We start from the raw sequence: 11533 nt of genomic DNA on the forward strand, positions 1-11533 counted from the left end.
CCGTCACATCCTCCAAAAGCAGAGGTCTAGAGAAAACTCCCTCAATTGTTTTGTACTGTAGAATGAAAGGCGTCATACCCGTAGGAGAGAATCCATTTCCAAAGACACTTGTGCAAGGGAATATAATTCTTTCCACTGATGTTCGTGAAGGATTCTTCACATTTGGAATGTATGCACAACCGCATAATGCCAACCGTCGACCGATTGATCACAATGACGTACTAAGAATGGGTTGTAGCGTTGGTAGAGAAAACAGTATTTATTCAGGAACCATTGACCCATTTGTCAGACTGGGCTTAAACGAACTGGGTTTCATTACATGTGCACATGTCGTTGATCTTGAAAAACAGGCCGTTTTGAACAAAAAGATTGCAAAGACTGCGTATGGCGATTTAAATTCAACACTGGTATCATGCGGTACAGTTGTGACTATAGAGTTTAACCCAGCCAGACCAGTAGGTGTGGATGCAGCCCTAGTTAAGGTCGACCAAAGGGGTATAGCGCCTACAGAATTCGAGTGGCTTAATTCAAAGGAAGTCACTGATGCAGGTAATATTTGTAAACACGTGTGTTATTACAAGATATTATACCTGCCAAAGTATAAGAGTTGAACGGATATTTTAGATTCAATTATTTTAATTTAGTTGAAATCGGTCACATTTCTTGAATGCAGATAGTTTTATTAACCGCAGTAAAAGCGTTCAGAAGATTGCATCGATGCAAAAAGGTCGTAAAAAGAATGCTTGGATAATAACCTGGTCCTCAGTACTTTTATAATGGGAGACTACTTTTTCACTCCCCCCCCCCCCACTATATAATAACAGTTCCGCTTACAGAAAAATATTTACATCTTTCACTCTGTTCCAAGATTTCAATATCTTTAAGAAATTTATTTTGCCCAAAAGTCTCATTTTGACACAGTCATGTCTGTGGTGTTAATAGTGTCGTTATGTTGCTCAATTTATTTAAAGTTATTTACGTAGTGAATCCCAAATTAACTACAGGGAACTATTAGGCTGTATTCAGATTAAATCTCCTTCATTTATTCAAGGTTTTGATCTCGCCGACCCTCCAAGTTTCCGACGAGGGAGAGTGATGGCCCAAATACCTTTTCCTATTGCACACGGTAACAGAGTAACCAAATGTGGGAAATCAACAGGTTTGAAGAAGGGGTCTCTTGCTTTAGAGGGATTAATGATAAGAATCAACATCTTGCTTTAGAGGAATTAATGATAAGAATCAACAACGATCCGTACCATCCATTATTCCTACCAGAAGGAATGACCTGGCAAAGATTAAATGGTGTGGTGATGAAGGGCAAGTACATGGTAGAAAACAACAGATTTCCTTTTTTCAGTGCAGGGGACTCTGGAGCAGGTGTGTACATTGTTGAAGGCGACCAAACGCTTTCATTGATAGGACTTGCAATTGGCTTGCTGAATGAATATACTGTTGTGACGCCAATTGGATCTGTATTACAGTCGCTAGGGCTTCAGCCAAGAGATGTAATCACTGAAGAATTGATGGAAAGAGTAATTAAACACTGCAAGCGATTGTTGCAAAAGCATATTAAGGGGTACATTTGACACCCTTAACCTCTTTTTCAAAATAATAGTCTGATAGGGAATAAACAAAACTTGGGGTTTGCACCGAGTCTAGAAAATGCCAATCAAGGGGTTACATTGCCTCACCATTCAAGCCTGGTGGAGAGACAACTAATATAACCCCTTGACAGGGATTTCCGTGTCTGGATGCAAATCCCAGGATAGACTATATTAATACTGTATCAACATTAGAAATGCAACTAATGAATAAGCGACAGCAAACATAAATAATATGTAAAATTTGCACATATATGTTGATAAAGGTAAGTATATTTCAATCTCAAAGTTGCCAAGGATAATGACATGCGTATACCGAAAAACCATTTCTGACAGAAATACATACCTTTTGTACAGTACAAGAAGGGTCGTGCACACTAGTTTCCAAGTACCAGACAAGCCGAGAACTGATTATTCGTTCCATTGTCTTGCACACACAGCTTGTGGGTGCAATTGGTTGTTGTTGTTGTAGGATTTAACGCCATTTTCAGCATAAGATACTGGCGGCCAGTATTCGTTCCATTGTTTTGCACACAGCTTATTAGTGCAATTGGTTGATAGCTGATACGGTCTGCGCTATCTTTACGGGGTTTGGGAACTGGAATTACAGTTGCCTCTTTCCAAATTTTTGGTACATTACCAGTAATCCATATATCGTTGAAAATTTCCAGAAGGACTGTTAATGAAGGTTCTGGAAGGCATTGCAAAAACTCAGCTCAAACAGTGTAAACGGTTGATTATAACTTTCCGAGTTATTCGATGTGATTTTCAACCGTGTCTTTTCTTCTTGAGTTTCTAATCTTCTGAATAATAACAGGATGAGGAATTTGTTGAGAAGCTATAAGCAAGTATATTAACTATGTCATGTTTGTAATTGATATTCTTGTTTAGTTTGAGATGTCGAAAGGAATTGTATTTTCCCTTTCCATTTGCGGATCGTGTCCCAAACTTTCTCTATATTGGAACGACAATTTAGAGTTGAAATATTTTTTCCATGATGCTATTTTATTTTCTTTAATCGTGCGGTGGACTTTGTCCCGAACAATACGGTACTTAGTTAAATTTTCGGGCGTTGGACGATTATTATAATTTTTCAGTGCTTCTCGGCGTTGTCTAATGATTTCTTTACATTCTTTTGAGAACCACGGTTTTGAGGTTCTTTTCCTGTTTAGCGAGGACTTGGGAATGGATTCTTCTGCAATGTCGATTACAAGAGACGTAAAATACTGAAAAGTATTATTGTCGTTTAAAACAGTATCCCTGTTAAGCCTAGATGTTACAAAATGTTTCAAATTTGGCCCAGTCGGCCTTCCTTAAATTCCATTGTGGTATAGCTTCGTCAACTGTAACGTCGGTGTTGTTAAGAGAGATTGGAAAATGATCACTGCTGTGAAGGTCATCAGCGACCTTCCATTCATAGTCCAAAAGCAGCGATAGGAAACAAATTGTCAAATCAATAAATGTGTATGTACCCGTTCCGGGGTGTAAATATGTCGGTGATTTGGTGTTACATAGACACAAATCGTATCTAGAAATGAAGTCTTCTACTTTGTGACCTCAGTCACTTATATGGTTAGATCCCCATAAAATGTTATGGGCATTAAAATCCCCGAGTAAAACAAATGGTGCGGGAAGTTGTTGAACAAGTATGTCTAAATCGTTTGGTACTACGTTGGTGTTTGGTGGTAAGTAAATAGAACAAAAGGTAATCACTCGATGTAAAGTGACACTTACAGCAATGGCTTGTAGATTTGTATTGACAGGGATGACGCTAAGAGGGACTCTATTGTTTACAACAACAGAAACTCCTCCTGAAGTCCTGTCGACATTCTGCTAAGAGGTGTTAAACAGGGAGTAGTTTTTAAATAAGATTTTCACTAGAGTTGTCAATGATGTTTCTGGAAGGTGTTTCAAAACCTGGTGACGTATTTCGTCAGGCCCAGCGTATGTATCATGGGCTTTGTCAAAAGCCTCCATAAGCTCTGATAGTAAGAACAGTTGATTATGACTTTCGGAGTTGTTCGATGTGAATTTTAAACGTGACTTTTCTTTTTGAGTTTTTAATTTTTGGAAGGTTTCTGAACAATTAGATGATGAGGAATTTTTTGAGAATGTGTCAGCAAGAACATTTGCTATGTCACGTTTAGAACTAAAAATGTTATTGTTCAGTTTCAATTGGGCGGCGAGCTTTGGCCCGGAGAATACGATATTTACTTAAATATTGATTGATTGGTTGATTTTTAACGGCGCATCAGCACTGTTAGGCTATTTAGCGCCAAACAAAGTGTTATTTGTATAATTTTTTAAAACTTATAAAAGGTCCTATATCGTCCAGCGATATAAAAGAACAAATGGTTGAAATTAAAAACGGTAAGATGGTAACGGTGCAAAATAAAGCTTCCCGATCAACGGGAGATGTAAAATAAGATGAATATGTATTAAAATGGGACGGTATATATATATTGCATAAAACGGGTGTCGTACGATTGTTGAATTTTTTCAATGCTTCTCGGCTTCCTTAGTGAGCCAAGGTTTTAGGGTTCTGTGACAGTTTGGTGAGGATGTAGGCATATATTCTTCTGCAATCTCGGTTAAAATAAATGTAAATTTGAAAACTGTATTCTCATTCAGCTTAGTTTTACAGAGTGTTTCAAACTTATCCCAGTCGGCCTTCTTTATATTCCATTGGGGAATTACGTCATTGATTGTAGAGTTATTATTTTCAAGGAATATTGGAAAGTGATAACTGCTGTGAAGGCCATCAGCGACCTTCCATTCATAGTCCAAAATCAGCGAAGGAGAACATAGTGTCAAATAGTACCCGTTCCTGGGTGTAAATATGTCGGTGATTTGGTGTTATGTAAACACAAATCGTGTCTGGAAATGATGTCTTCTATTTGGTGGCCTCTGTCACTTATGTGATTTGATCCCCATAAAATGGTATGGGCATTACAATCCCCGAGTAAAACAAAGGGTGCGGGGAGTTAACAACATTGCCTAATTCGTTTGGTACTAGGTTGGTGTTTGGTGGTATGTAAATATAAGAAAATGTAATCACTCGATTAAGAGTTACGCTTACAGCAGTGGTTTGTAAATTTGTGTTTAAAGGGGTGACGCTACGAGGGGCGAAGTTGTTCACAATAAAAGAGTCTCCTCCTGAAGCCCTGTCAACATTTGGAGAGTAGGTGTTAAACGGGGTAGATTTTAAGCGTGATGTTATCACTACCTTTCATACATTTTTCCTATAAACAGTACTGCAGGATCATGTTCGTTTAAAAGCAGAAAAATATCATGTAGTTGGCTTTTAAGTCCTCTATAGTTCCATTGTATGATGGTGTTCTTCATTACAAGTTTATATTGAAGATTCTGGAGCTAGGTTAGACCTTTCGCGGAGGCAATCTGTTTGGTTATTTATCTGGAGGAGGTACGGGTGTGTATTTTCTGTTGTGAGGTCTGGAACCACCTTGAAGACATGGAGCAGTTTCTTCTGCATCCATAAGTTCAAAGTCTCCAAACCTTTTATGCAGCTTTATGGGGTCTGCTGCCTATTTGTTTGCGACTTTTTAATACTGTTTGGTGATCTTGGTGGTGGAGTATTGTTGAATGTTGTTTGAGTCGATACTGAGTTTTTCTGGGGTTTGTAATGCGGAATGTTTGAGCCGGAAGGGGATTCAGGTGGGTTTCTTTGGGTTTTGGGCGTCTTTCGTTGCTTTTTACTACATTTGAGAAGGGCGGGACTGGGAGTGATGTTCTAGGTTGTACAAGCTTCCTGGCCTCTGGATAGTGGATGTTGGATGTGTATTTAGCTCTCTGTATCTCCTTCCCATATTTCCATGTCTCGCATTCCTTTGAATTAGCATGGTGTTCCTTTCCGCAGTTAACGCAATGTGGAGTGGCTTTGCACTCGGATTCCCGATGAGAGTGGTCTCCACATCGGCCACATATTTGGCTTCTGGAGCATCGGTCTTAATGATGGCCGTTTTTTTTTACATTTGTACCAGCGGAGGAGATTTGGTATGTATATCTCAACCTCAACTTATAGGAATGCACTTTAGGTACTGTTGGTTTGTTGAAGGTGAGTATAATGGTGTTGGTGTCCTGCAGATTGTTGTTTCGTTTGATATGAATTATACCACTGCAGTGACACCATTTTTCATCCCCTCGACGATTTCTTTGTCGCTGACTCCAGCTAAGACACGGCAACGAATGGGCATAACAAGTTACTGAAATGTCATGAAAGGTCTTCATTTTTTGGATGTTCTCAGTATGTGCTTTACGTTCGCACTCCACAAGCTGAGTGGATTTGAGCTTTTTAACGCTTTTGGGTTTGCCGACTTATCCATGTATAGTCTTTTCGACTATAAATGGCGATAGTGCGGCTAGGAATTTTGCTTCATCTTTTAATTGGATGACCATGAAGCGAGGAAAGGATTCCACATGGTTCATCATCTGAGTCGGTTCCAGTTCCATGTTGGTGTATTGAAACACTTAGCACCCGTACTCCCCGCCCACCATGGAGCCCAACAAGGGGACACCTTTAAAGTGCCAGAGATACACAGATGTCGTACTCAGTTGATAAAATTACCTTTGATTGACCCGTGAAGTCACGACCTTCTAGGGTCGGTAAAATTACCTCCCGATTAACCCGTTAAGCCACCGCCTTATAGGAAGAAAAAGGAATAGATTATAAGGGCAATGGTGGTATCAAGAGAGACACAAAGAGAAAGATAAAAAGGTGCTTGAGTAAATAAAGACTTCCTAGGGTTCGGCGTGACCAGCCGATTTGTCGAGATCGGGCCCATCTCGACCACGTCTAGAAGTAGAGGCCAAAGTAGTGTATAAGCGAGTTCACATAAAATTACTTCGCATGCGCAGAAATTTCACAGCGGTATCCGGGTTAAAGGTCAAAAGGACTCGTATCACAAAGATTTAGCACGGCGATAAGCAGCACTTCAATCAGGTAAGAATGTTTTACTCTCTGATGAGGTACAAGCTAAGACATTATTTGCTGATAAAAGTCTCTGATGAGGCAAGTTAAAACTTCTGACAGTAAACAGGCTATAACTTATAATTCAAATTTTTCGGCAGTGACAAGAGAGTACTCTGTTTTCGAGTTTGTAATATATCATGTCGACTTGTGCCCGCCCATCATGGCGCAAAAAAAAAACACACAAAAAAACACAATTACCTTAGGTTCTCTGATGTAACAGATATTAAAGTCCATCCTAAAGCTGAATTCCAGAAGTAACATATTCTCTGTCACTATTACCAAAACTAATTAAGTAAAATAAAATTAGATTTCTCCTTGTGTACCATGGTACAAGAAACGTAATAGACTTGATGAGTATCTTCCTTTCTTGACTTCAAGCTTAGGATAAATGACATTTTTGTTCAACTATTTACAAAAGACAATAAAAGTCAAGAGGAGCAATACTATAGAATATGTACACAGAAAAGAGAAGGAATGGCATTTTTAGGAATTTTAATGGTATACATCCATGATAAATAAATCTCTCACCTGTATAGCAACACTGAAATAGATGTACTGTCATAAATGTTCAACTCATTCATATGAGTAGCAATATAATGGTACCATATAAGCCATCTTTTAAAAATATACATCTGCATTGTTGTTAATTTATATACTGAAATAAACTGTGAAAACTAATGCATTCTTTGTTTTATGTGTAGATATTTATCATGCTTAAATAACTATAAAACAATGATTTCACATACAAACGTTCATAGTCACTGCTTTCAGTAATGAGAAAATCAGACTATAACAAAAAGGTTCACAAAAACACTTTATATTATACACATGTTCAAAGGAGTTCATATGCAACATACACTTATGTTTTTACTAAGCATCTTTCACAATACCATTTGTTAATTTCAACTTCTTTGCTTTTGTGGGTGACATGCAGTCACTTCCAATAGAACCATTTTTTACAATAATCACAACAAATACTGTTATCATCATCATTTACAATATCTTGGGTTCCTTGCAAACTGAATCACACAGCCCGCATATTACATTATGCATTGTTTTAATGCATTTGTCTCCTTTCCTCATTGTTCGCGAGACTCCAGTTGCCTTTGCATTATGGTTGTGGACCATGGGATTTTTTTATATGTCACTGGTTTTTCGTAAACATGGTAGTGTTTTCTTCTAACTACATACAGCTGCATTACACAGCAGTCTGGGTGCCACATGTTTTGTGAAGAAATGCACGAACTTTAGCTTCACACCTTCCCAAAACTCTGGATCAAATGGAACTCTTTCCTGGTAGTGACCTTTTGTGGTGTACATATAAAAATCACACCATTTTCGACCACTTACGGCCATAACTCCTTGAATCTGCATGTAGTATGCATGATTCCTCTCAAGTCCGCCATCATCCACATAAGAGGGTCTCACCACCTTTGGATCTGAGAAACGTATGGACCATGGACACTTAACTTCCAGTGCTCCAACACCACAACAGTCGCACTGTAACAACAAATCAGGGCTGGTGCCCAAAAATGGCTCATCAGCATCAAGTAGAATGCCATTCTCTCGTGAGATAACATTGCGATGCCCATCTCTCCTCAACTGTCGATGATTTTTGTGAGCCCCGACTTCCAAACAGCATCTATCTTGAAGAGAAGAGCGGCCACATGGTTACAAGTCTGACCAAATCTAAAAAATAAAGTTTATGAAAATGTAAATCAATTCCTATAAATATTATAACATTATTCACACAGCTTCCTCTTTTGGAGGAAAATGGCGTTTCTGCAATGCAAAATGTGTTACCTTGCTATCGATTAGACTGCACCATATGTCAAAATGTATGAATGGTAGGCAGCAGAAACTTTCACTGATACTCTACTTTCATATGGCAGCATGCAAAACCGCTATATTTCATATTGTACCATATACATTCATATTGTACCATATACATTCATCTCTCTTTCTCTCTCTCTGAAAACAGCAAAGAAAACAAAAATGTTTAGGTAAAGAAGTATAAATTCAGTTCTACTCAACCAGCAAAACATGTACAGTAAGCACTTCTGACAGCACCATATTTCGTATCTGCACATATCCAAACCTTATGTGGCTCTGAATTTAGATGTTCAGATGGCTTGCAGAAAGCAGCAAGAAAACAGAATGTCGAGATATTCTGTATTGGGTGATAAATATTTCCAGGAGCCAATTTTACGTGTAATAACTGTATGCCTTTCCTTTCTTGTAATCGCCCATAAGTCGGTTTGAAAGTTCATCTGGCTGTCCCGTAAGCTTTAGAAAGTTTGCAATATCCCAAAACATGATGGGTGGCCACATTTTCATTCCATCTTTCTCACCTGTCCACTCATTTGGTTTCAGTAGCATAGGGTCAGGTAAGTACCCATCTTCTGTCATCAAAAGTGATTTGTACTCCTGTCGTTTTTCTGTCGACTTCTTCCTAAGTGGTACTAAGGGTAGCTTTTGTTCACTCGCTACAAATACTCGAGCAACTAATTCCTTTTTTGTCCCCATTGTCGAAAGCCCCCAATTCTTCAAAAACACCCTCAACCTGTCGACTTTCCATGTTTCTATAGTGTTAAAAGACAAATTCTCACCGTTAAAAGACATCGTTCACTCCTGTTAAATGGCGTTATGAATGAGGGTGTACCGCTTGGGTCCCTTTGACTCGTGACGTCCAACAATATGGCGGCACACAGTATATTGGTGGCGCTCTACAGTTCCGTATTTTGCATTAGGATTTTAAAGAAAAAGAATTTCCCTGGCTTTCCTCACTAGTTATACTGGATATTTAAAAAAAAAAAAAGTATATCTTAGGTATAATCCAAAGAACCTTTAATTTCCTTTATTTTGGTGTATCTTTGATGGGTGTACTATGGGTTATAGAGTATACAGCTTGGCCTTACTTCAGATGTGCACCTTTCACAAAAGTGCTAGCCCTACTTGGTCATTTTCACCTCCTGAATTTCAGAGGTAAATTGTCTAAAAAAAAGAGCCGACAACTTTTTTATCATTTTATATATTTTGGTAACTCATTCATTGCACTTTCAGCAGCTGGTATTGTCTAGTCTGGCAAAATTCATTTTCCCTATTTTAATAGCTGCTATGTACAGTGTACTTTAGACTAATTCAGGCCGATTTTTTAACACAAGGGAGCAGTCATTTTAGTTAGCAGTGTGCTTAAATCATGTACAATTTCCAAAAGTACAATATCCAAAGAAATATCATCCACATTACTTTAATGTAGCATTGAGGTTCTCTCCATTGTGCATGTTTTAAATGCGAACTACTTCACCTTACATACGTCACTCTCTCAAAAGTACATATTATCTGGTGAGCGTCCCCATTATCGTGAACTCGCTTATTTCATGGAAAGCCTCTGCTCAACTACCAGTATCCTTTTCTCCCCGACACGGGACGCAGCCCACGGCAAACAGGTTGCCTCTACTTAGTCGCCTCTTACGAAACGTAGTGAGGGACGTCGGGTCAATTCTACAACCTCGGACCCGCAGGGGGAAAAAAGATCACAAGTCAACAGAAAAGTACTATTACTGTCAATATATAAGCCTGATACTCTTAATCTAACATATATCATTTTCATGTAATTTTTATTATTATCAAAAACGACTAGTCCCTGCTATTGGCACTGGGACTTGTAAACCAAGTTTATCAATGAGTATTATAACTTGGATTAAACTGATAATCAAGCTAAACATATAACTCAACTGAAATTTAATTTTAACATACTGACGATGAAATGTTTCCAAATTGAGGTATACGTTGTCGTCCGTGCGACGTTTTCCCCCTTTTAGGTGTACGTCCGAATACTCTTGAAAAATGAACGCGTGCGTGTGTGTTTTATTTGTATTTGTAACGTAGCTTAAACAATTTTTCAGTCATATTGCTACGATGGCAGTTCATAGTGACGTCTAGCAATAGGAGGCGTCATGTCGCAAACATGTAGCATGATGTCTCCACCCGATCACATTATCATGACACTAGGCCGACCAGTCCTAACATTAACCTCTTAATGCTGAGCGCCAAGAGAGGCAGCTGTTAGTACCATTTTTGTAAATCTTCTGTATGCCTTGGCCAAGACCTCCCGCATCCGAGATGGACGCTCTAACCACTAGTCCGCCGGAGTGGTCAAAAATTGAACGTAAACATGGCCTTTGTTATTGCGGTCTCTGCCACCTCAATCCAAACATCAATATAGCCTCATTATTTGGCTTCCAAAAATTATATCCCAGATGAAATAGTTCGTAACTAGAGATGTCTTCTAATTAAAGATGAAGCTGCTATTATTATTATTATTATTACTATTCCCATTTTGAACGCTATTTCTTGTTGGTATATTCTCATTAGATTTGAAAATTTAGTGTGGTTTTACACCTTCCAGATTATTTTTGCTTTTTTTTTCTTGTGCCACGTTTTTTAGATCCAAGAATAGATTCAGCCTATGGAACTTATGGACAAATATAATTAAAATATGCATCTATCACCATCGATAACCAATGTTTAGAATTGCACAAAACAAAAATTAAACATCTTTATAGTTGATTTTCATTCGTACAGCGATACCGAATGTATTGATTTAATTATCACTCTGTGATACTGAATAGTTTAATAACGGAACATACAAATCTGGCATCCAGATGGCGATCACTAAGTATTTTCGGTTCCGCAGCTCTCGTCGGACGGTACGAGAGCAACCACGTATGATCCACCACTCATTGTCTACTGAAGGATCCGTCAAGAGGCCCCTTTTTCGCTTCTCCACTCGTTCGTCCCAAACGTTTAGTATCTCACCACGACAAAAACCACAATCTTCCTTTGAGCAAACATCACCACCGACAACAGCACACAGGTTACACTTAAACCAACCTAGCCATACGAATCTCCATCCAAGATTGCATCGATAATATAATAC

At 38.6% G+C, this 11533-nt stretch overlaps 1 long non-coding RNA gene across 1 annotated transcript; it reads right to left on the minus strand.

Moving 5' to 3' along the window:
- Positions 1-6929: 6929 nt before the first annotated feature.
- Positions 6930-10768, minus strand: LOC149791004 (uncharacterized). The gene is made up of 2 exons (XR_016423649.1): positions 10667-10768; positions 6930-8280 (listed from the first exon to the last, which is right to left on the minus strand). It is a non-coding gene; the product is annotated as an uncharacterized LOC149791004 (long non-coding RNA).
- Between the last annotated feature and the right edge of the window lie 765 nt (positions 10769-11533).

Source organism: Sinohyriopsis cumingii, chromosome 10, assembly GCF_028554795.1.
Source record: "Sinohyriopsis cumingii isolate HCF-2022 chromosome 10, ASM2855479v2, whole genome shotgun sequence".
Taxonomy (NCBI): domain Eukaryota; kingdom Metazoa; phylum Mollusca; class Bivalvia; order Unionida; family Unionidae; genus Sinohyriopsis; species Sinohyriopsis cumingii.